Below are 21603 nucleotides of genomic sequence, written 5' to 3'. Positions count from 1 at the left end.
ATCGCCCTGTGAAGACAAGGATCACATTAATCGAGTCAGGCAGTGAGCAGCCACACAGGACATGATTTCCTATCACTTACAGCCAAAGGGCAGGACGCTTGGTTTATTCTGTGTGCTTTGGAAATGCTTTGCATTGTAATATGGAAATAGTCATGGACAGGTGATCTCATTGAACATTAATTGTTTCTGTCATTAGGTAACTTTAACAAGTCCACTTTGTTCTCTCTCTCTCCCCCCTTCTCTCCCTCTCTCCCCCTCCCTCTCTCCTCTCCCACTCTCTCTCCCCCCTCTCTCTCCCACCCCCTCTCTCCCCCTCTCCCCTCCCACCCCCTCTCTCCCCCTCTCCCCTCCCCCTTTCCTCCCCCTCTCTCTCTCCCCCTCTCTCCTTCCTCTCCTCCCTCTCCCTTTCTCTCTCCTCTCCCCCTCTCTCCAGTTCTCTCTCCCCTCTCCCTCTCTCTCCCCCTCCCTCTCTCTCTCCCTCCCTCTCTCTCTCCCTTTCTCTCTCCCCCCTCTCTCTCCCTCTCTCCCTCTATCTCCAGTTCTCTCCCCCTCTCCCTTTCTCTCCTCACCCTCTCTCTCTCCCCCTCTCTCCTTCCTCTCCTCCCTCTCCCTTTCTCTCTCCTTCCTCTCCTCCCTCTCCCTTTCTCTCTCCTTCTCTCCCCCTCTCTCCAGTTCTCTCCCCCTCTCTCCAGTTCTCTCCCCCTCTCTCCAGTTCTCTCCCCAGTTCTCTCCCCCTCTCTCCCTCTCTCTCCCCCTCCCTCTTTCTCTCCCTCCCTCTCTCTCCCTTTCTCTCCCCCTCTCTCCCCCTCTCTCCCCCTCTCTCTCCCTCTCTCTCCCCCTCTCTCTCCCCCTCTCTCTCCCCCTCCCCTCTCTCCCCCCTCTCTCCCTTTCTCTCTCCCCCCACCTCCCCCCTCTATTCCCCTCTCTCTCCCTCTATCTCATAGTTCTCTCCCCCTCTTTCCCTCCCACTCCCCCCCTCTCTCTCTCCCTATCTCTCCCCCTCTCTCTCCCCGCTCTCTCCCTTTCTCGCCCCCTCTCCCATCCCCCTTTCTCTCCTCCTCCTCTCTCTCTCCCCCTCTCTCTCCTCCCTCTCCCCATCTCTCCCCCTCGCTCCCCCTCTCTCTCTCCCCTCTCTCTCCCTTTCTCTCTCCCCTCCCCCTCTATCTCCAGTTCTCTCCCCCTCTCCCTTTCTCTCCCTTTCTCTCTCTCCCTTTCTCTTTCCCCCTCTCTCTCCCTCTCCCCCTCTCCCCCTCTCCCCCTCTATCTCCAGTTCTCTCCCCCTCTCTCCCCCTCCCTCCCCCTCTCTCCCCCTCCCTCCCTCTCTCTCCCCCTCTCTCCCCCTCTCTCCCTTTCTCCTCCCTTTCTCTCCCCCTCTCTCCTTTCTCCTCCCTTTCTCTCCCCCTCTCTCCCCCTCACTCACTTTCTCCTCCCTCTCTTGCCCTTTCTCTCCCCCTCTCCCTTTCTCTCCCCCCTCTTTCCCTTTCTCTCCCCCTCTCTCTTCCTCTCCCGTTCTCTCCCCCTCTCTCTCTCTCCAGCTCTCTCCCCCCCTCTAACCCTCCCATTCCCCCTTTCACATCTCCCTCTCTCTCCCCCTCACTCACTTTCTCCTCCCTCTCTCTTCTTTTCTCCCCCCTTTTCTCTCCCCCTCTCTCCCTTTCTCTCCCCCTCTCTCCCTTTCTCTCCCCTTCTCCCCCCCCCCCCTCTCCCTCCCTCTCCCCCTCTCTCCCTCTTGTCATGATATACATCAGCATATCATGGTGCAATCTCACACACACTGATGGACATGCAGTGGGACCAACCAGCACACACACAACATCGCAGCCAATCACCAGTGAGAGCACACGCACTGTAAAGACGGGACACCAGAGTTCCCGCTCATTCTAGTAGCAGCCAGCTCAGAGCACAGAGCTCACAGCCTGCAACACAGACATTCACCATGTGCTGAGTGCCTCACCTAGATAGTGATAGGACAGGGTCCACAGATAATCTGGTAATGCACGTACCCAAGCTTACAGTATGTTATTACAGTTGAGTTGTTAATAAAATAGAGTTACACCTTCTCCAGCCGTGTTGACCTGTTTGTAGACCACAACACCCAACATGACACCTCTCTCTCCCCTTCTCTCCCCCTCTCTCCCTTTCTATCCCTCTCTCTCCCCCTCTCTTCCCCCTCTCCCTCACTCTCCCTTTCTCTCCCTCACTCTCCCTTTCTCTCCCCCCCTCTCCCTTTCTCTCCCCCTCTCTCCCTTTCTCTCCCCCTCTCTCCCTTTCTCTCCCCCCTCTCCCTTTCTCTCCCTTACTCTCCCTCCCTAACCGCTCATTGGGTGTACCCACACCTCAGGGACTGCAGTGGTTCAAGTAGGCAGCTCACCACCACCTTCTGAAGGGCAGGTAGGGATGGGCAACAATGCTGGGCTGACCAGCGACACCCACATCCCGTAAATGAGTCAGGAATAGTTGAATCTTTGGAATTCTCTACCCCAGACTGCTGCCAATGTTTTATACATTTCAGGATGGGGTAGAGAGAGACTGTTGGTTTCTGAGGGAGTGGGAAAATTGGGTTTAATGATAGCGGAATAGGCTCAACGGGTCGAATAGTCCACTCCGGATCCTATTTCTTATGTTCTTCTGAGTCAGTGTTGAGGATGGTGCCAGTGAGCCGTACTGAGCTGCCCATTGCTACCTGGTGAAGCAAACCACAAAGGTTTCCCGATGAAATGGTCCAATGTGTGAGATACCCTCAATTACAACTCAGGAGAGGAGTTCGATAATACAAAGGCTTTAATTACCAGAGAACCAGACAGCTGCCGAGAAGTGTGCTCACTGCACGCTGCCTACTGAACGTAACCTTATATACAGCCTCCTGAGGGCGGAGCTGGAGGCGGAGTCCCCCAGGTTTCCAAGCCCGGTCTTAACGGGGCCTACGCATTAAGGGTAGATATGTATACAGATATCATTCCCCACATTCACCCCCTGTTTAAAAAAAAAAACGCATAGTCCGTTGGGGGTGAAGTAGAATTACAAGTTCAGTCTTTCGGGTGGTCTGATTGTCCGTGTCGACCTTCTCCGCTCCCGCAGGTTATAGCTGGTCGTTCTGCTCGAGGCGATGCCCTTGTTGAGCAGATACTGACGCAGCTCATCGCTCATGAATGATGTACCCCCGGTCACTGTGGATATAAGCGGGGAAACCAAACAGGGTGAAGATGCTGTGCAGTGCCTTGATTACGGAGGCTGAGGTCATATCGGGGCAGGGGACAGCGAATGGGAAGCGGGAGAATTCGTCGATGACAGCGAGGAGGTAGGTGTTGTAGTTGGTGGACTGGAGGGGCCCTTTGAAGTCCATGCTTAGTCGCTCAAAGGGCCCAGAGGCCTTTACCAGGCGGGCCTTGTCTGGTCGATAGAAGTGCGGTTTGCACTCCGCACAGATCTGGCAGGCCCTGACCATGGCCTTGACCTCTTAGGTGGAGTAAGGTAGGTTGTGGGACTTGATGAAATGGGCAAGCCGGGTGACCCCCGGGTGGCAGAGGTTATTGTGGATGGCCCGCAGACGGTCTTTCTGCGCGTTGGCGCACGTGCCGCGGGACAGGGCATCTGGGGACTCATTGAGCTTCCCCGGAAGATATGTAATATCGTACGTGTAGGTGGAGAGTTCGATCCTCCACCTCAGAATTTTATCATTCTTTATTTTGCCCCGTTGTGCGTTATCGAACATAAAGGCTACCGACCGTTGGTCGGTGATGAGGGCGAACCTCCTACCGGTGCCTCCAGTGCCACACGGTCTCCACTATGGCTTGAGCCTCCTTCTCGACTGCAGAGTGTCGAATTTCCGAGGCGGTGAGGGTTCGGGAGAAGAACGCTACTGGTCTGCCCGCCTGGTTGAGGGTAGCAGCCAGGGCAACGTCTGATGCGTCACTTTCTACCTGGAAGGGAATGGTTTTGTCCACCGCGTGCATGGCAGCCTTGATGATATTGGCCTTGATGCGACTGAAGGCCGACTGAGCCTCAGCCGTCAGGGGAAAAGCCGTGGTCTTAATGAGTGGACGGGCTTTGTCCGCATATCTGGGGACCCACTGGGCATAATAGGAAAAGAGCCCCAGGCACCGTTTGAGTGCCTTGAGGCTACGGGGGGAGGGGAAGTTCCTTAAGGGGGTGCATGCGGTCGGGGTCTGGCCCTAGGATGGCTAGCCGGGCTGTGTGGAACATGCATTTCTCTTTATTGTATGTCAGATTGAGGGCCCGGGCGGTCCGGAGGAACTTCCTCAGGTTTTCGTCATGGTCCTGCTGGTCATGGCCGCAGATGGTGACGTTGTCCAAGTACGGGTATGTAGCCCGTAAGCCGTACTGGTCCACCATTTGATCCATTGCCCTTTGGAAAACTGAGACTCCGTTTGTGATACCGAAAGGGACCCTGAGGAAGTGGAAGAGCCGACCGGCTGCTTCGAAGGCTGTATAGGGGCGGTCCTCTGGGCGGATAGGGAGTTGATGATAGGCAGATTTTAGGTCGCCCGCGGAGAATACTCGATACTGGGCGATTTCTTCACCATTTCTGCTAGGCGGGGAAGTGGGTACGCATCGAGTTGCGTAAAGCAGTTTATGGTCTGGCTATAGTCCAACACCATACGTTGTTTTTCCCCGGAGCGGACTACCAGTACTTGTGCCCTCCAAGGGCTGTTGCTAGCCTCTATGACCCCTTTTAGTAGCCGCTGAACCTCTGACTTGATGAAAGTCATGTCTTGGGCACTGTACCACCGACTCGTGGTGGCGACGGGCTTACAGTCGGGGGTGAGGTTCGCGAAGAGGGGGGGTGGTGCAACTTTGAGTGTCGCCAGGCTACATACCGTGAGCGGGGGCAGGGGTCCGCCGAACTTCAGTGTCAGGCTTCGGTGACTGCACTGAAAGTCCAGACCGAGCAGCCGGGGGGGGGGGGGGGGCGCAGAGGTGAGGGAGGACATAAAGTTTAAAACGGGCGTATTTGGCGCCTTGGATAGCGAGGTTCGCGACGCAATACCCCGTGATTTGGACCGAATGAGACCCAGATGCGAGGGCGATAGTTTGGGAGGTGGGATAGGTGCGCAGGGAGCAGCGTCTTACCGTGTCTGGATGGATAAAAATCTCCATGCTCCCGGAGTCAAAAAGGCAGAGGGTATCGCGGCCGTTGATTTGAACCTGCATCATTGAGTTTCGCAGGTGCTTCGGCCGCGATTGACCAAGCGCGATCGCTCCTAGTTGCGGGCAGATTGATCGAGCGTGATCGATCTTCGTTGCGGGCAGTCAGAGTCCTCGGTTCAATCGGACTCGCAAAATGGCCGCCGCCATCGGTCGCAGGTTTTGGGTTTTGAAGATGGCCGCCGCCAAGATGGCCGCCCCCATGACTCGCATGAGGCCGATGACGCGGCAGAAGTAGGCGTGTCCGGCCGCAGTGCGGGGCCTGTGGGCCCGGGAGTTCGATTTCTGGGCCCGATGAGACTTTTGTTTCTGTCCTTTGGGCCCAGCCAGTCAGACCTTCGCGAAGTGCCCCTTCTTTCCGCATTCGCAGCAGATAGCGGAGCGGGCCGGGCAACGCTGGTGAGAGTGCTGGCTTTGCCCACAGAAATAGCATTGGGGGCCCCCGGTGTGAGCGGGTCGCCGCGTGGCGCAGGCCTGAAGCGTGGCCGAGCCTGGAGGGGATCGAGAGGGGTTCGCAAGGTCCGCGGAGTACGTGCGGAGGTTATGGTGGGCCGCTTCCAGGGAAGAGGCGAGCGTTACCGTGCCTTGGAGGTCCTTCGCTCCGTCTTCTAGGAGCCGCTGCCGGATGTACGTGGATCGGATACCGGACACGAAAGCATCACGAATATGTAAGTTCATGTGGACTTGTGCCGTCACCTCTTTATGGTCACAGTTCCTGGCGAGCGCGGTGAGTCTCTCTAAGTATTCATCTAGCGTTTCTCCGGAGCGCTGGCGGCAGGTCGAGAGCAAATGTCTGGCGTGTACCTTGTTTATCGGCTTTACGAAGCGCTTCTGTCGGGTTTCGACCGCTGTTTCGTACGTCGTAGCTTTCTCGATCACGGCGGAGAGTCGGTGACCCACCCGGGATGTAGTAAGCTCAGCTTGCGAGGTCCGGCAACTTCAGTCTCTGAGGAATTCAGATAGGCCTTAGACCGCTGTCCATCATGATGTAGTCTGGTTATTAAATTGAGATACCCTCAATTACGACTCAGGAGAGGAGTTCCAAACCCGGTCTTAAAGGGGCCTACGCATTAAGGGTACATATGTATACAGATATCATTCACCACAATGTGCGACTGCGAGCAGTGATGATGCTGCTGGAGGCTGTGTGAGGAGACGCAATTGACTCCTTGTTCTGTGTTATTCGCCACTGTAAACGGAACAGCTGCCACTGGAGGAGTGAGATGGTCAAATGCCGATGGAGATTTGCTTCTGACAGTGAATGTGCTCCTTTAACACCTTGTCCTCAATCAGCACGCACTGTGGAAATACCCGAGTCCATCGAATAATGTGCAGCCCCTGCTACCTGTAACCCCTTGTGACAGGCACGGCTCACACTCACAGTCCAGGAGCAACTGCTGACCAACAACATATACAAAAGATAAAGCGGGAAAAGGAATATTCACGGAAATGTTAACCGCGACATCGCTGCGAGCTGACATTTGCAGCAATTCCACATCATGAATAAACTACTTCTGTGCAAAATTTCTTGACTTCGTTTCAATTATTTTCAGGTGGCGATTGGGGTTTTGGAACATTTCAGCGACTACAAAATCTCAAAGACCTTCACAGTCCGAAATCTCTCACTCTCTCATCGTGCTGTCTATCAGCGAGATACTGGAGACAATATTGAGCATAGATGGAAAGTCACAGATAAAAATTTATTGCACTCTGCCCCTGTAGTCTAATAGTGCAGTACTGAGGGAGTGCCGCACTGTCAGAGGGTCAGTACTGAGGGAGTGCCGCACTGTCAGAGGTGTCATGAAATACAACACCACAACCAATGACAGAAAGATATAAAAGCACAGACACGACCCCCGGTGGTAAGTATTAGCTGCAGAGAAGGACCAGGACAGATCTGTTGCCAAACACACTCAGGGAGACAGCACCTGCAGAGTATCCAGAACGAACTGTATTATAAGAGTTAAAATAAAATAGAGTTGTACCACATACAACTGTGTTGGCTCATCTGTGCACCAGAGCACCCAACACCACATGGTACAGGAGTGGATCGATACCTGCCGGCATACCTCAGTGTACAGAGACAACCAGCAGTGCCCAGGCAAAATGATAGAGCTCCCGGTTCCGCAGCCGCTCCAGTGCCACGGCGATCTCCGCGAAAACTGGCGGCGATTCCGGCAATGGTTCGAATTGTTCCTGGTGGCAGCTGAACTCCAAGACCTGGTTGATAGCGAAAAAATTGAATTTCTCCTCCCCATCGCCGGTGCAAGGGCAAGAGAAATATTCACAAGGTTCAGGTTCTTCAGGAGGCAGCAAAGGTACGATTACCAGGCAGTCCTGGACAAATTCTCCAAGTACTGTGAAGAAAACGCAATCCAATCGGCAAGTAAAGGTAAGAAAAGCTGCAGTACTCACCTCGTGGCTGGGATCCCGGAGCCCGAATTCCCAGAGGCCGAAATCCCGGGCCTGAGAGAGGGCTGGGTCGAGGTTGGCGGCCATCTTGCTAAAGGTATAACGCTAGCACAGTTGCGCGAGCAGTGCGCAGAACCGGAAGTTTCGTTTGCGCATGCGCGAGATGCTGCGCATGCGCAGTCAAGAAAACGGCCATCGGTAAAGGAACGGCGATCTGAGCATGCGCAGTCGCTTCCTACGTGCTACATACCGAGCGTCAGGATATCAGAGGCCCCAGACTGCACCAATTTAAAGGGGAAATGTCCCAAATCCAATTTAAAAGGGAAACGTCCCAAATCAAAAAAACAAAAATCTGTTAAAGCTGTAAAACAACCTTCCCTCACCTGGAATGACAGCACATTGCCGCAAATTGACCCAGGAGATGAATGTGACCTCCGAAGAACCCTCCGACAAGCAGTTACCTACGCACAAGCCGATGATTCTGACCTCGAATACTTCGATGACGATCTTTACAGTGTTTCCGGACCTCGCGAGCCCAATGATAGCTCCGTGGTCCTATACGACTATGACTCGGACGAACCTTTCGTGTTGCACATTGGCGGCCCCCACATTGAATCCGACGCAGATGCGGATTCATTTTTCGGATTTGAGGATCATCAATCCAGCAGATATGACGTTCCAACTTATCAGTACCGGATGATGCTGCAGCCTGACATTAACAGACAGGGAGCGGTGCAAGCACACGGAGAGCGCCCTGCTGCCACACAGAGCGTGGTCCACGTCCCGCTCAACGTTCCTGACTCTATGAAAGAAGACATGCAAGACTCCAGAGTGCAGTCCTCGCATGAACCAGAAGTGACTCCAGTGTCACAAGCTTCCACAGCAAGCTCGTGGACAGACTCCACAATTGCAGAAATGCAAGACTCCAGAGCGCAGTCCTTGCACGGACAAGAAGTGACTCCAGTGTCACAAGCCTCCACAGAGAGCTCGTGGACAGCCTCCACGATAGAAGCAACGCAAGACTCCAGAGCGCAGTCCTTGCACGAACAAGAAGTGACTCCAGTGTCACAAGCCTCCACAGAGAGCTCGTGGACAGCCTCCACGATAGAAGCAACGCAAGACTCCAGAGCGCAGTCCTTGCACGAACAAGAAGTGACTCCAGTGTCACAAGCCTCCACAGAGAGCTCGTGGACAGCCTCCACGATAGAAGCAACGCAAGACTCCAATGTGCAGTCCTTGCAGGAACAAGACCATGAGGGTCTAGCAACCTCTCCTGACCAACCAGCGGCAGACGATGCAAGTCTACCATGCTCCACTACACAGCAGCATGACCATGACGGTCTCTCATGCTACAATGAAGGGCACAGCGCTGAAGACTGTTCAAGCCCAACTGAAGACAAGCCAAAGGAATCGCCTCGTCCAAGCCCGAAGAAAAAAGGTTTATGCGCTGACCTTCAGGATCATTATAGCCGAACAGAGATTAATAATGCTGCACGGCCACAGAAGGATGCTGAGGATTTGCTAACGAAATTAATTGAATGTTTAACTTGCAAGGAGCAGACTGAGAATTGCCAGTGTTTTAGTACGGATCGAAAAAATGGACAAGACATTGATCCTCAGGTAATGGAAATAACACAACCCGAATCATATCTACAGCAGGGACAAATGTCTCCCTTCAACACAACGCCGCAAAATCCCAACTTCGGAGACCAGCAGTTAGTCAGTAATGACTCTTCAAACCTTGAGGGGAACATTAATTGCATTGAACCTATACACACTCCACTGATAAATGAGCAGAACATTGGAGCAAGAATCCTGAGGACACCGACATCGAGTAGCCAGATAACGAATTTAAAACCCACAGCAGTTTCAAGTGAACCAAGTGTGCTTTCCACTAATGGTGAAAATGCAGATAAGGTCGACCCGATTATCCATTGTACCACACTAACCCCAGTGATTAAGCAGTTATGTATGGGGAGTATAATGTGGGCAATTGAGAACAGTAAAAGAGAGACTGTGACCATGCCAGTCCCAGCAAAATCAGACCCAGAGACCATGAAGGCATGTACATTAGACAAAGATACATATGAGGTACCTGAGAAGAAAAGTGAAACGGAATGTTCTTTGGAAAATAGTACAATGTCGATAGAAACATTGGATCCTATATTCAAGACCATACATATGGGAGAATTTGGGGGTAATAAACAAGGTTCTGCAATGTCTGGGGGAAGATTTAAAATTCCAAAGAAGAAAAGCCCAAATGAAGGACAACGGCAAGACAATGACAGTCCACCGACATGGTGTGCACCACCAGATGAAAACTCTGACAATTTACCCAACCCTAGTGAACAGCAAGCTGCTAATGAGGATCTATCCACGGGATGTGAGACGAGTGACGACAGCATCCCACTTCCCATGCAAAAGGTGCAAGGTGACAGACCTCGCCTAGTGCGTACCGAGGCACTCGACGATCACGGTGGGACCACTGACGACTGCGGTGGCAGCGCACCGCTTCCACCCTCGATGGCTCGACCCTCTCCACTGGTTGGTGCATTCCTGCATGTTCCGACTCCAGAAGTGCAGCTTCAGGGAATCTCGGCTGCCTCCAGTGAACCTGTTGGGACTCCAGACGGGGGGCATCGACGGAAGGCAGACCGGACTCCAGATGGGGAGCAGCCAAGCGCCGACTCTGATTTGCGCACGCCAGACCTTGCTCCGGACGGGCGGTGTCGCGGCCTCGGTGATGGCACGCTCAGGGTGACGGCGGATGCCACGGCGACAGGGAATGGACAAGACATTGATCCTCAGGTAATTGTCCAGTGGCAGTCCCACTGGGTCGGCAGTGGCAACCAGCACCGGCGGTCCAAGATGGACACACCAATTCGCGCCATCGCCAGACGTTGATGCGAGCAACAATTCTCTCTCCAAGGCGACATGCTTCGACGTTTCTCTGGGGAGTCACCCTTCCGGCACAGCAGATGGCCGGAACCAGCGTGCACGGTCTCGGCCAACTTCCACATCTGGCACAGTCATCGCCTTGCATGATATTAGTGATGGTGCTACTTCGATGGCAACGACCCATCGGCTACAAGATGCCGTCCACCACAAACATAAAAAGAAAAAGACTCCACCTTGTTCCTGGCATGCAGGGCGGATGGATTGGTGCGTAGGCGCAATCAGCGAGCTTTGCGCCGCCTTCCACGCTCGCAACTGAACCGTACGCACACGCCGGATCCTCCACTGGTTCTCAAGGATGACTTCGTGGAGATGCCACGGATCATGCCCCTTCCATCGCCACCAGAACCAAACCACAGCCAAGGCACCACTAACAAAGATGTTGAATGTTATATTTGCACGAATGAAAAAACCAAGCACTGCACGAAGTACAACAAATGGTAAAGTAGAGACTTCGGCAACAGCATCACCTCCAACAGTCCAAGGTGAACCAGTGTGACCCCAAATCTCCACAGCTGAACCGGCTTGAGGACCAGCCCATTCTTGAGGCGGTCACCCATTAGACTGGACTTATAACGCTGTTCATACGTTCAAAAAGTCAAACACTTCTGTATTATAACCTGTTGTTGTTTATTGTTCCAGATATCGTCTGACCGGACCAATGTTCAAGTTTTTTTTTTTTTCTCTCGCATCCAAGTTTTGTTATGGTACAACCTTGTTAGTGTGATGCACCCGACATCGCCCCATGTAAATAGTTACGTCATATACACACGCTGTACACAACACTCACGACACAATCATATTTATAACCACGTAGGCACATATCGTTGTAAAAAGGGGGGATGTCATGAAATACAACACCACAACCAATGACAGAAAGATATAAAAGCACAGACACGACCCCCGGTGGTCAGTATTAGCTGCAGAGAAGGACCAGGACAGATCTGTTGCCAAACACACTCAGGGAGACAGCACCTGCAGAGTATCCAGAACGAACTGTATTATAAGAGTTAAAATAAAATAGAGTTGTACCACATACAACTGTGTTGGCTCATCTGTGCACCAGAGCACCCAACACCACAAGAGGGTCAGTACTGAGGGAGTGCCGCACTGTCAGAGGGTCAGTACTGAGGGAGTGCCGCACTGTCAGAGGGTCAGTACTGAGGGAGTGCCGCACTGTCAGAGGTGTCATGAAATACAACACCACAACCAATGACAGAAAGATATAAAAGCACAGACACGACCCCCGGTGGTCAGTATTAGCTGCAGAGAAGGACCAGGACAGATCTGTTGCCAAACACACTCAGGGAGACAGCACCTGCAGAGTATCCAGAACGAACTGTATTATAAGAGTTAAAATAAAATAGAGTTGTACCACATACAACTGTGTTGGCTCATCTGTGCACCAGAGCACCCAACACCACAAGAGGGTCAGTACTGAGGGAGTGCCGCACTGTCAGAGGGTCAGTACTGAGGGAGTGCCGCACTGTCAGAGGGTCAGTACTGAGGGAGTGCCGCACTGTCAGAGGGTCAGTACTGAGGGACTGCCGCACTGTCAGAGGGTCAGTACTGAGGGAGTGCCGCACTGTCAGAGGGTCAGTACTGAGGGAGTGCTGCACTGTCAGAGGGTCAGTACTGTGGGAGTGCCGCACTGTCAGAGGGTCAGTACTGAGGGAGTGCCGCACTGTCAGAGGGTCAGTACTGAGGGAGTGCCGCACTGTCAGAGGGTCAGTACTGAGGGAGTGCCGCACTGTCAGAGGGTCAGTACTGAGGGAGAGCCGCACTGTCAGAGGGTCAGTACTGAGGGAGTGCTGCACTGTCAGAGGGTCAGTACTGTGGGAGTGCCGCACTGTCAGAGGGTCAGTACTGAGGGAGTGCCGCACTGTCAGAGGGTCAGTACTGAGCGAGTGCCGCACTGTCAGAGGGTCAGTACTGAGGGAGTGCTGCACTGTCAGAGGGTCAGTACTGTGGGAGTGCCGCACTGTCAGAGGGTCAGTACTGAGGGAGTGCCACACTGTCAGAGGGTCAGTACTGAGGGAGTGCTGCACTGTCAGAGGGTCAGTACTGAGGGAGTGCCGCACTGTCAGAGGGTCAGTACTGTGGGACTGCTGCACTGTCAGAGGGTCAGTACTGAGGGAGTGCCGCACTGTCAGAGGGTCACTACTGAGGGAGTGCCGCACTGTCAGAGGGTCAGTACTGAGGGAGTGCTGCACTGTCAGAGGGTCAGTACTGAGGGAGTGCCGCACTGTCAGAGGGTCAGTACTGAGGGAGTGCCGCACTGTCAGAGGGTCAGTACTGAGGGAGTGCCGCACTGTCAGAGGGTCACTACTGAGGGAGTGCCGCACTGTCAGAGGGTCAGTACTGAGGGAGTGCCGCACTGTCAGAGGGTCAGTACTGAGGGAGTGCTGCACTGTCAGAGGGTCAGTACTGAGGGAGTGCCGCACTGTCAGAGGGTCAGTACTGAGGGAGTGCTGCACTGTCAGAGGGTCAGTACTGAGGGAGTGCTGCACTGTCAGACGGTCAGTACTGAGGGAGTGCTGCACTGTCAGAGGGTCAGTACTGAGGGAATGCTGCATTGTCAGACGGTCAGTACTGAGGGAGTGCTGCACTGTCAGAGGGTCAGTACTGAGGGAGTGCTGCACTGTCAGAGAGTCAGTACTGAGGGAGTGCTGCACTGTCAGAGGGTCAGTACTGAGGGAGTGCGGCACTGTCAGAGAGTCAGTACTGAGGGAGTGCTGCACTGTCAGAGAGTCAGTACTGAGGGAGTGCGGCACTGTCAGAGGGTCAGTACTGAGGGAGTGCTGCACTGTCAGAGGGTCAGTACTGAGGGAGTGCTGCACTGTCAGAGAGTCAGTACTGAGGGAGTGCCGCACTGTCAGAGGGTCAGTACTGAGGGAGTGCTGCACTGTCAGAGAGTCAGTACTGAGGGAGTGCTGCACTGTCAGAGAGTCAGTACTGAGGGAGTGCTGCACTGTCAGAGGGTCAGTACTGAGGGAGTGCTGCACTGTCAGAGGGTCAGTACTGAGGGAGTGCCGCACTGTCAGAGGGTCAGTACTGAGGGAGTGCTGCACTGTCAGAGGGTCAGTACTGAGGGAGTGCCGCACTGTCAGAGGGTCAGTACTGAGGGAGTGCCGCACTGTCAGAGGGTCAGTACTGAGGGAGCACCGCACTGTCAGAGGGTCAGTACTGAGGGAGTGCCGCACTGTCAGAGGGTCAGTACTGAGGGAGTGCTGCACTGTCAGAGGGTCAGTACTGAGGGAGTGCCGCACTGTCAGAGGGTCAGTACTGAGGGAGTGCTGCACTGTCAGAGGGTCAGTACTGAGGGAGTGCCGCATTGTCAGAGGGTCAGTACTGAGGGAGTGCTGCACTGTCAGAGGGTCAGTACTGAGGGAGTGCCGCACTGTCAGAGGGTCAGTACTGAGGGAGTGCCGCACTGTCAGAGGGTCAGTACTGAGGGAGTGCCGCACTGTCAGAGGGTCAGTACTGAGGGAGTGCTGCACTGTCAGAGGGTCAGTACTGAGGGAGTGCTGCACTGTCAGAGGGTCAGTACTGAGGGAGTGCCGCACTGTCAGAGGGTCAGTACTGAGGGAGTGCTGCACTGTCAGAGGGTCAGTACTGAGGGAGTGCTGCACTGTCAGAGGGTCAGTACTGAGGGAGTGCCGCACTGTCAGAGGGTCAGTGCTGAGGGAGTGCCGCACTGTCAGAGGGTCAGTACTGAGGGAGTGCTGCACTGTCAGAGGGTCAGTGCTGAGGGAGTGCCGCACTGTTAGAGGGTCAGTACTGAGGGAGTGCCGCACTGTCAGAGGGTCAGTACTGAGGGAGTGCTGCACTGTCAGAGGGTCAGTACTGAGGGAGTGCTGCACTGTCAGAGGGTCAGTACTGAGGGAGTGCCGTAATGTCAGAGGGTCAGTACTGAGGGAGCACCGCACTGTCAGAGGGTCAGTACTGAGGGAGTGCTGCACTGTCAGAGGGTCAGTACTGAGGGAGTGCTGCACTGTCAGAGGGTCAGTACTGAGGGAGCACCGCACTGTCAGAGGGTCAGTACTGAGGGAGTGCTGCACTGTCAGAGGGTCAGTACTGAGGGAGTGCTGCACTGTCAGAGGGTCAGTACTGAGGGAGTGCCGCACTGTCAGAGGGTCAGTACTGAGGGAGTGCGATCATCATTCTCTATGATGTATTGGAAGTTCGCAGGCGAAATGGAAAACTCCATATTTCCAGTTTATAATCTGACCGTGTGAAATGTGTCAGGAAATCCGAGTGTGAGATCATCAGGGCGAGTAAAACATGGGAAGCTTTTCACTGAAAGCGTAGATTCAGGTTAAATTTCATTTCCAGCTGCAGAATGCTGGACGATTTGGATTCCCCTGCAGGTCTCCCTGAGCCATGTGTCACATGGAAGGTTGGTGTTGCTGATGTTTTAATGGTTTCCAATGCTGTTGCCTTGGGAACCAATAACAAATCCAATTTGTCACTTTGAAGGAGTGTAGTTTAGATCTTTGCCCGTAGCTATTTCTGGGCGATACTCTGTGGAGAAAGTGGCAACTGGTGTTCACGGTCCTCACACATCCTCTGGGGGAGGGTTCCAGGGCAGCTGTCAGCTGGGCTGTTTTCAAACTTATTCATTCCCGCCTTTTCTTAATTACCCATCTGAGTGATTGGTGATCAGGTGTGTCAGGGAGTGATTGGTGATCAGGTGTGTCAGGGAGGGATTGGTGATCAGGTGTGTCAGTGAGGGATTGGTGATCAGGCGTTGTCAGTGAGGGATTGGTGATCAAGCGTGTCAGTGAGGGATTGGTGATCAGGCGTGTCAGTGGGGGATTGGTGATCAGGTGTGTCAGTGGGGGATTGGTGATCAGGCATGTCAGTGAGGGATTGGTGATCAGGTGTGTCAGTGGGGGATTGGTGATCAGGCATGTCAGTGAGGGATTGGTGATCAGGCGTGTCAGTGAGGGATTGGTGATCAAGCGTGTCAGTGAGGGATTGGTGATCAGGCGTGTCAGTGGGGGATTGGTGATCAGGTGTGTCAGTGGGGGATTGGTGATCAGGCATGTCAGTGAGGGATTGGTGATCAGGTGTGTCAGTGGGGGATTGGTGATCAGGCATGTCAGTGAGGGATTGGTGATCAGGCGTGTCAGTGAGGGATTGGTGATCAAGTGTGTTAGTGAGGGATTGGTGATCAGGTGTGTCAGTGGGGGATTGGTGATCAGGTGTGTCAGTGGGGGATTGGTGATCAGGCATGTCAGTGAGGGATTGGTGATCAGGTGTGTCAGTGGGGGATTGGTGATCAGGCATGTCAGTGAGGGATTGGTGATCAGGCGTGTCAGTGAGGGATTGGTGATCAGGTGTGTCAATGGGGGATTGGTGATCAGGTGTGTCAGTGAGGGATTGGTGATCAGGTGTGTCAGTGAGGGATTGGTGATCACTGCGATAACTTTACTTCCAGACTGAATGCCAGATTCAGAAATATTCTTTTATTTTTGACTGTTGCTGGATTGGGCGACGGGAATCCATTGGTCTATGGGTTTTCCTGATTTTCAGAAAGTTTATACAAACACATTCATCAGGGTTGCAGACAGAAGGAAGCAATATCATTCTGCAACACTAAAACGTCATTAGTGAACGGTGATGTGGCTAAAGGAGGTGGGTTGACCTCAAAGACCACCTGATATTTCTTGACATTCCAATTAGTAGGAAATAGTCATTACCAATTCGATGAATGAATATCCATTTACCGGATGTGGGCTTCACTGGCTGCACCAACATTTATTACCCCTCCTTAATTGCCTTTGAGAAGGTGGGGGTGAGCTGCTTTCTTGACCCTCTGCAGTCCACGTGGTGTAGGTACACCCACTGTGCTGTTAGGGAGGGAGTTCCTGGATTTTGACCCAACGACCGTGACGGAATGGCTGATATATTTCCACCTGCTGCCCTTGTCCTTCTAGATGATCGTGGTCGTGGGCGGTGCTGCCGAAGGAACCTTGGTGAGTTCAACATTTCCAAAATTAAGTATAAAATTGCTCTGCAGAGAGACCTGGGTGTGCTAGTGCATAAGTCGCAAAAAGTTGGTTTACAGGTGCAACAGGTGATTGAGAAGGCAAATGGAATTTTGTCCTTCATTGTTAGAGGGATGGAGTTTAAGACTAGGGAGGTTATGCTGCAATTGTATAAGGTGTTAGTGAGGCCACACCTGGAGTATTGTGTTCAGTTTTGGTCTCCTTACTTGAGAAAGAACGTACTGGCACTGGAGGGTGTGCAGAGGAGATTCACTAGGTTAATCCCAGAGTTGAAGGGGTTGGATTACGAGGAGAGGTTGAGTAGACTGGGACTGTACTCGTTGGAATTTAGAAGGATGCGGGGGATCTTATAGAAACATATAAAATTATGAAGGGAATAGATAGGATAGATGCGGGCAGGTTGTTTCCACTGGCGGGTGAAAGCAGAACTCGGGGGCATAGCCTCAAAATAAGGGGAAGTAGATTTAGGACTGAGCTTAGGAGGAACTTCTTCACCCAAAGGGTTGTGAATCTATGGAATTCCTTGCCCAGTGAAGCAGTTGAGGCTCCTTCATTTAAAAAAAATAAATTTAGAGTACCCAATTCATTTTTTTCCAATTAAGGGGCAATTTATTGTGGCCAATCCACCTAGCTTGCACATCTTTTGGGTTGTGGGGGCAAAACCCCCGTAAACACGGGGAGAATGTGTAAACTCCACACGGACAGTGACCCAGAGCCGGGATCGAACCTGGGACCTCGGCGCCGTGAGGCTGCAGTGCTAACCCACTGCGCCACCGTGCTGCCCCTTGAGGCTCCTTCATTAAATGTTTTCAAGGTAAAGATAGGTAGTTTTTTGAAGAATAAAGGGATTAAGGGTTATGGTGTTTGGGCCGGAAAGTGGAGCTGAATCCACAAAAGGTCAGCCATGATCTCATTGAATGGCGGAGCAGACTCGAGGGGCCAGATGGCCATCTCCTGCTCCTAGTTCTTATGTTCTTATAAATAATGAATCTGTGATCTGTTCATAGGGGCAAGAGAACAAGCAATGTTATTTGGAGCTTTAAAATTGCCATCATTCTTCATTAGATCACTGTGTTGTCACTTTGTCACTTGCTGGCTCTTGTTAGAATAACTCTCTCCCTCCTGAATTCGCTGATACATTAGGAGATGGAAAAGTATTATTCCTTCAGGATCCGTTTGTAACTGTTGTAAATGCTGCTACGGGGACCTGGAACCTAACTAACATTGAATTATATAGTATTTTTCTATCAGGAGATTAGTAACTTTAAAAGAAATTTGAATTCCCAGTGACTGAATTGCATACGATTTCAAATTTTGCAACTTTGACTGTAACCCACAAACTAAAAGCAACACTGACAAAACGTTACGCAATAGATACCAGTATTAAACTACAGAAAAGATCGCTTTATTATTGTCTTAATGAAAGAAGGATGACATTTTGCACACGTTCTCTCCCAGATATCCAGTTTATATTTGACAAAAAGGGGAAAAGTAACAACTGGGGCATTTGAACAGTTCTTTGGAAATTGTCAGGACCCAGGATACCTGGTCAGTCTACATCAACACATTTGCTCTTTTCCTCTTGACACTCATCACTCACGTTTATCCAGCTCCTCTTTAATGCAGCAATGTTGTTAACCTCCGCTCCAGATTGGACACGAGGAAAGTGAGACACAAGGAGCTGTGAACAAACTGCAAGAGGAAAGTCAGAAAATCTTTCTCCCTGAGATCCGAGGGTATGCAGAATCTATTCATCCTCAAGAACAAGTTCAGATTGTAACCAGGATGGACTCCAACTGCAGAAAGGTAAATTAAAGATTGCAATCCGATCAATTACCTTCTATCCCAGATTCATTAACACCCAGAGTTAATTCCAGATTGACATTCATAGACCTGCTGGGCACAGTTATGAGTGTGCCAGAGTTGTTGCCGGGTACTGAGGGGTACACTCTGAAAGGTGGGTAAATGGGACGAGCGTCATTTGCCATTGTAATATTTTTCAATGGAGTGAAGTGATTGGAAATGTCTCGAAATCCCCAATCTTGCAGGAATACACCGAGGAGCTGAATCTGTGAATCAAATTCTCCTATTCACTGGCCTCTCATGTTTCAATTTAGTCATGTTGCTGACTTGGGGAAAATTCCTATTCCAACAAATCCCTAATATTCCTTCAGCTAACTCCACTGAATCAGGCTCGGAATGGCAGGCGATTAAGACGTGGTGACTAATAGACCCGGCATTATCCAATATGAAAAATAACACAGTGTGCACTGGTCCGTTCCTCATTAGTGACCAGGCCTATGTGTGCTCACAGATAACAGTTATTATCTCCTTGCTCATATTCAGCACATTGAAGTCATAAAGCTAGAAGTTTAAGCTAGTTTTAAGTTATTTTATAGAATGCAGCTGTCAGAATGAACATAGAAACTGATCGTTATGAACTTAAATTCCACTAATGGGAATTTTAACAAACACAATTTTCATTTGGACGATGACGGTGACATCACAGAATAAATTTGTATAAATTCACTCAAACCTCCGAGTAGAATTTCCTGTCACACCTGCAGCATTGGCAGGATTTAGCTGTCAGTAAGACTTGGATTTGTCGAAAGGTTGATTGCTGCCAGGTGATTGGCAAAGGCACTGACTCTCATTTCCCCCACAGTAAAATTCCACAATTGGAAATTTGGCAGATGTTGACATTTGAATCTCCCCAGGAGAGAAACAGAAAAAGTGAATGGTTGCAATGGGAGGTGGTCTTCAGGGGCTTCAGGGTTGAGATTGATATCCAGAGCAGAGCACAGCTGAGCAGGTCATTAAGCTCAATATTTCTGTTGTGTCCCGTGTAGGAGATTTTGAAGCTTTGGAGAAGAGGCTAATCATTGAAGCCCTACAATGCAAAAGAAGGCTATTCAGCCATGTCAGAAATATCAAAGAGCCAGAATTGTCTTTAGATATTCTTTCCTGTGTTACCTCCAGTCTTGACAATTGCACTCTCTCCTGGCTACTTGCTCTTCCACATCCACCTCCCATTCACCCATCACCTCTCTCCTCACTCGCTGCATTAGCTCCCAGTCAGCAATGCCTTCATTGAAAAATTCTTGTCCTTGTTTTCGAATCCCTCCATGGTCTCATTCCTGCCTATCCCTGTAACCTCCTCTTGTCCTACAATCCACCAAGTTCTCTCTGCTCCTCCAACTCTGGCTTCTTGAGCAGTCCCGACTTCAACCGCTGCACCGTTGGGGACATGCCCTCAGCTGCCTGTTGCCGAAGCTTTAGAATTCCCTTGCTGACCCTCTCTGCTTTGCTCTCTACTCCTTTATGATGCTTATTGAATCTTCCCTCCTTGTCCAGCTTCTCCATTGTATTGTTAATGCTTCTGTGGAGTGCCTTTGGGGTGTTTGACAATGTTAAATATACTATGTAAAGGCTACTTGGTCCCAATCTCACTCCATCAGGAGCCCAGGTAGATTCCCGTAACAGCCTCCCCGAACAGGTGCCGGAATGTGGTGACTAGGGGCTTTTCACAGTAACTTAATTGAAGCCTACTTGTGACAATAAGCGATTTTCATTTCATTCATTCATTGGGCCATCCAAGAACCGCCAGCTCTTTTCTGGGCCCCATCCAGATCTCCGCAGCCCAGGACAGGCGGATCATTCTTGTATTTGTGGTAAACCACTGTGTTCCTATATTAAGGGTTGTACAGTAAAACCTGCACTACAGGTTCACCTGGACCCCTGCATGCTCGCTCCGCCCATGAGCCGGGTTATAAATATGCGCGGCCTCCAGCTCGCAGCCATTTCGCCAGCTGCTGAAGGAGGCCACACATCAGATACCACTACAGCCTCAGTTTGAATTCAACTTCATCTCCAGCCAAATTGATCGTGCCTCAATTTATTAGTATCTGATTCAGAAGGTGGACCTCCGGATTAAACCAGATCGCCTGCAGCTGGATCCACACGCAAGTGACGCCAGAAAGGACTTTCAGCACTGGCGAGCTTGTTTTGAAGCGTATATCAACGCGGCGCCGACCCCTGTTCCAGAGGCTCAGAAGATTCAAATCTTGTACTCCAGACTCAACTCTAAAATCTTCCCGCTGATCCAGGACTCGCCCAATTACACTGACGCTATGACTCGACTCAAAGAGAGTTATGAGCAGAAGACGAACACGCTCTTCGCCAGACACATGCTCGCAACGCGAACTCAACTACCTGGTGAGTCAATCGAGGACTTCTAGAGGGCCCTGATCCCACTAGTTCGGGACTGTGACTGCCAGGACGTTACAGCTAAGGAGCACTCAGATCTCCTTATGAGGGACGCTTTTTGAATTCAGCTTCGTCTCCAGCCAAATTAATCGTGCCTCAGTTTTTCTATCTGAATGATATGGATTTTCTTTCAGCTTCTTTCCTCTTGTGAAGTATTGGCTGTAAAGTTGCACCAGTCACTTCTGTAGTAAATTGTCCTCACCGTCACCATGGTGATGGCTCCTGTTTCCCTCATGTTGTTTCTCCAGGAAACACCAGTCCTTCCTCAGCTGCTTCTATCACTGGTGGGGACTCCCAAACCATCATCTGTGGATATCTCCGCGCTTAACCAAATGGTCAAAGTTATCTATTTTCAACTCCTGTCGATGTCTCGCAAGCTTCATCTGGATTTTGTTTTCTCTCGAGCATTCTCATTCTTTACTCTCCTTTTCCAAGATGTTTTAAGCCTTCATCTCCACGCCCACATTTTAAAGGCTCCAAGTCTTTTGATTATTTGGTTGCCTGCAAACCGGTTTTCTCAGCCAAAGAGAAGTTATTTGATTTGTTGTTATTGCACCCTGATAGCTCCTTCCATCTGGTCTTTTTCTTCACCATAGTCGCTGACAATCGAGAGATGAAAGGGAAGAGGCAGACGCTCGATATGGTGCAGGGCGAGGATAGAGAGTAACGTAACTTCAATATTGTTAATTAACACTTGTTAATGTTGCTCCTTCCACTGGTTTAGATTATTGCCTCCTGACTCTGTATTAACCGGTATTTGGCAGGGTCAGAATAATAATGACAACATTGG

This window comes from Scyliorhinus torazame, chromosome 28 (assembly GCF_047496885.1).
Source record: "Scyliorhinus torazame isolate Kashiwa2021f chromosome 28, sScyTor2.1, whole genome shotgun sequence".
NCBI lineage: Eukaryota > Metazoa > Chordata > Chondrichthyes > Carcharhiniformes > Scyliorhinidae > Scyliorhinus > Scyliorhinus torazame.
Note: the sequence above shows the minus strand (reverse complement) of the source record.